Source organism: Hoplias malabaricus, chromosome 10, assembly GCF_029633855.1.
Source record: "Hoplias malabaricus isolate fHopMal1 chromosome 10, fHopMal1.hap1, whole genome shotgun sequence".
NCBI lineage: Eukaryota > Metazoa > Chordata > Actinopteri > Characiformes > Erythrinidae > Hoplias > Hoplias malabaricus.
Window position 1 is genome coordinate 6,551,183 of NC_089809.1, and position 4,935 is coordinate 6,556,117.

Consider the following 4,935-nt stretch of genomic DNA (forward strand, 5'->3'; position numbering starts at 1 on the left):
TTTTCTCTGTGGAAAGGTGGAGGGACACTCCTGGTATGAGCGGAACAGACACAGCAGGGCTTCTTGATTTTTAAAACCTGTGTCCATTCACTGTCCACTTTGTTAGACATGCCTACCTTGAAGATGTAAAGTGAGAGAGTAGTTAATCTCTGGCTGCACTAATTATTTTGGTGTATTGTATGGGTTAGTTTCCCTGTCAGGGACAGGAGTAAATCAGTCATATTCTCCAGTGATTGGGTTATGAAACAGCTATTATACTGACACCTAGTGAACCGAAAGTATCATTCATTCATTCATTATCTGTAACCGCTTATCCAGTTCAGGGTCCAGAGCCTACCTGGAATCATTGGGCGCAAGGCAGGAATCACCCTGGAATACACACCACACTCCTCACAGACAGTCACCCATACAGACACAGGGAGAGCACACCAAACTCCTCACAGTCACCCGGAGGAAACCCACACAGACACAGGGAGAACACACCACACTCCTCACAGACAGTCACCCGGAGGAAACCCACACAGACACAGGGAGAACACACCACACTCCTCACAGACAGTCACCCGGAGGAAACCCACGCAGACACAGGGAGAACACACCACACTCCTCACAGTCACCCGGAGGAAACCCACACAGACACAGAGATAACTCACACCACACTCCTCACAGACAGTCACCCGGAGGAAACCCAGGCAGACACAGGGAGAACACACCACAATCCTCACAGACAGTCACCCGGAGGAAACCCAGGCAGACACAGGGAGAACACACCACACTCCTCACAGTCACCCGGAGGAAACCCACGCAGACACAGGGGGAACACGCCACACTCCTCACAGACAGTCACCCGGAGGAAACCCACGCGGACACAGGGAGAACATGCCACACTCCTCACAGACAGTCACCCGGAGGAAACACAGGCGGACACAGGGAGAACACGCCACACTCCTCACAGACAGTCACCCGGAGGAAACCCACGCGGACAAAGGGAGAACACCAGGTCCCAGGAGCTTTGTGACTGCGACACTAACCTGCGGATCAGATCTTGCTAAAATATTTGATAGCGTAGTATCCATTATATGAATCATGAACTAGGGACTGTGGTTTGTTTCTTCATCTTATGAGAGTTGCACTTTCAAGCTGTGTCTAAGGTGGGCCTACCTTGAGCCCAATATGTACAGGTAGGGTGCAGACTGGGCAGGAACACACCCTGGATAAAACACCTGTGAATAACCAATCGACCTACCAACATGTGTTTTTGAACTTTGGGAGGAAGACGGTCCAAGCAGACTCCTCACAGACAACCACCAGAGTTTCAAACCCCACAACCTCAGGACCCTGGAGCTGTGTGACAGTGAACTTCGCTGTGTCACCGATGTGCTACCCTGTACGAAAGGTGCTCAGTAAATAAACATGCCTTTCACTGGACTACATTTTCATTTAAATGTAAATCATGGTTTAGAATTTTGTTTCTTGTTTTTTTTTTTTTTTTTTTTTTTTTTTTCTAGGACTTTGCTTAACTCTTGTCCTGGAAGGATTTTTTATATTTAAAATTATATATATATAGAACTTGGATGACAGTAAGTTTTGGACTTTCAGCCATACTTTGGCCAGCACCTGGCAAGGGCGTTGCTTACACAAAATCAACAAAAGGACTATAGTCTATAACTGTACTCCAGTAAGGTGGCACTAGCCTGGGGTTTCTAATAACGTAGCTGGTAATGTAAATGTGGCATTGTGATTGGTTCATGGTGGTTAAATTTCGTGGCACATTAGTGAACCCTTCCTTATCACTGACACTTATTCTTATAAATGACAAGAATGTATTCTTAATGACTGAAGGGTCAGAAATACAGAGAGAGAGAGAGTAATTTATTTCAGGCAGATGTCTCCCAGACTGTTTCCGAGTTTGGGGGGGTTGGGAAGGGGGTTGTATTAAGTGTCTAGTATGGCAGCCCAGAGGCTCAAACAGTGTTTCCCATTCAACGTTATAACAGGAGATGCTGTGAAGTTTATACAGCATTTCTTCAGATATTGTGTATTAAGAGGTAGTTTGTTACATTTTTACTCTTCTGAAAAGGCTTTGCTGGAACATTGCTGTAAAGATTTGATGGCAGTCAGCCACAAGGCTATTAGTGAAGTCAGAAGAAATGCACTATCACTGAAAAAAAAAACACCCCAGCATACAGTTCCAAAACCTCTTAGTATTCATCACAATGACCTCGTGGTCAGTATGTTAATATATTATTCTTAACAAGATCAATTCTGCTAGAGTGCACTTCCCAAGCACATTAACAATTCCATGTACACGGAACAACTGCTTATTTAAATACAGTCTGAGAGATATAAACAAATCATTCAGAGTGGTGTGATATGAAATGGTTCACTGTAGAGACTCATTTCTTTAGGGTGGATCTGATAGGAACCAGGTGGCATGTGGTCAACAACTCAAATACAGCTATTTATGCACTGTCCACAGCCAGTAGTGAATCCAACCTGTGTTTTCTGAGATGTAATTTGTTGTCTATGGTGGTAACATAGTAATAAAAAAATGTCTTATTGGCCATTCAGCACCTAATGCCATATTCCTGTCTGCCAGAAAACATATCTGAGGCCCAACAAAATTGTAGCATTGTAGCATAGAAATCATAAAACGGCTAGCCCTGTGAAGGACTAGCGCCCCCTCCAGGGTGTATTCCCACCTTGCGCCCAATGATTCCAGGTAGGCTCTGGACCCACCGCGACCCTGAACTGGATAAGCGCTTACAGATAATGAATGAATGAATGAATGAATAAAATGGTTATTATATCTTTTAGAAAACATTAAGCAACAGGCAGAATGCTAACTAAATAAAGCTAATAACTTTCTGAGGGAGCTCTCATCAAAAAACTATCCATTTTTGATTGAGTTGGTGCAAATGTAATATAGAACTGAACATTTCACATCAAACCACATTTGAATGCTTTAATGTGATTATACTGAAATTCTGATAAGTCCTGTTTTGGGTTTTGATAACATTTTTGTAGGTAGCACAAAATGCTAGGGCCTTTTATTCATTCCATTGAGTTAGCTAAGCCATAAAAATGGTATATTGTCACTAACTGTTAATAAAAGAAGTATATTATTGCTATATTAGTTCCACTGCTAGAATTAAACTTGTCAAAATAAATCAAAATGGAGGCTGTTTGCGCATGTTAGCATTAGCTTTCTCACAATGGTGTTTCTTATGTTTGGGTGCATTCAGATGCCCTTGAGGGCATTGTGTTTGCCTGTGTGGTTGCCCATCCCAGTGTGTGTGTGTGTGTGTGTGTGTTTTCTCTGACCCTGTGTGAGAAGTTAGAGTCTATGTGTCAGTGAATATATTTAGTCTGAGCTCTCACTGCTTTGCAATGGCACACATTCACCAACTCGACCCCCCAGAACCAGAGAGAGGCAGACAGACAGACAATCGGGGAAAGAGAGAGAGACATAGAGAGTGACTGAGAAAAAGAGTGAGTTTGAGAAAAGAAAAGAGAGACAATCAGCCTGATGGAAAGGGAGAATTTGACCAAGAGATAGAAAAAGAAGCAGAGTTGTGTTTGTATCCGAGGCCCCAGTTAGCCCCTTCACCCCGTGTCCATGGTAACAGATGGAAATAAGCAACACTGCCCATTTCTATTTTTCAGACGCTTCGTCCATGGGCTTTTTGTTTTTAATAAACAAACATATTTTCATTGATGTTATGAAAATGCTAATTTTACCAAACTCTTTCAAAGTTTTATGAGCTGAATACTGAAGCTAAATACAGTGATGTCTCTTTCTATCGCCCTCTCTGTCTCCTGTCACCAAAAAAAATAAAAACTACTGGGTAATGTCCATTACGGCTTATATATTGCGCAGGCATTTGCGCTCACACCTACAGTTCCTCTAGGTAGTATCTGGAAAAGGTTTGAGGGGCTTTGGACTCCTGGTTTCAAGACGAACATTTATTGATATTATATTTAGTTTTTGTGATTTATTTATTTATTTTTCTTAAATACAATAATATTTCTGCTCCCCCCCGCCCCCAGACACTCGGTAACCTGTACTTTGACTGTGGGGAAACACTGCTCTCTCGTTTGTTTATGTTCAGAAGCTCTGCGTCCTTTAATGTGGGACGGTGTGATTGACGTGAAAAACAAGTGTTGTTTGTACATTGTCTGTACATTTTTATTTGCTGTTTGAATTACCACAGACACTTGTTTCTAACTTGAGTTGTTTAGTTTTGTAGAACTCTGTCTTTGTTTACTTTCATGCAGTTCTCTGCAGCGCTCTCGTGAATTTTGAGTCAGTTCCATCCAACTCAAACATGAGTCAATATTACCCACCTATTTAGCAGGAGTAGAGCAATATCATCTCAGTCTATGCTTTTCAAAATAGGAGTCCTCCGCATTGTCTAAAAACGTCCGTGAGCAAAGAAAGAGAAAGCCTAGCTACAAAGCCGAGACACTTTTTTTTTTTTTTTTTTTTAACTTATTTGACCAGTTTCAAAAAGGCAGACTGGAGAGCGGCAAATGGTGAGGAAACATCATCTTCTGAATTTTATAAAACATTTTTTGAGTAAAATCCCGAATGTCGGAATGTCGCCTGTAATGGCAGTTTTGACCAGATATTAAACAAATGAAGGGTGGTCTTTGACTTTTTGCCCACTGCTGTTAAGTTACACCAGGCTGTGATTGCTGTTGATAGCTGTGAATAAATTGGAATTGAAAATGAACAGTGAGAAATGAACATTTAAAACAAGGCTGCGCTTTAGCCATAATTACAGCAGACAAAGAATTACAGTGATTTAGAAAGAGGAAAGTATCCGTCGGAGAGAGCGAGTGAGGGGCAGTAATTAGGAAAAACAATGAGGCTCAGACGAGGGAAACTATGAATTGGCCACAGGCCTCAACAACACTCTTGCAAACAAAGGA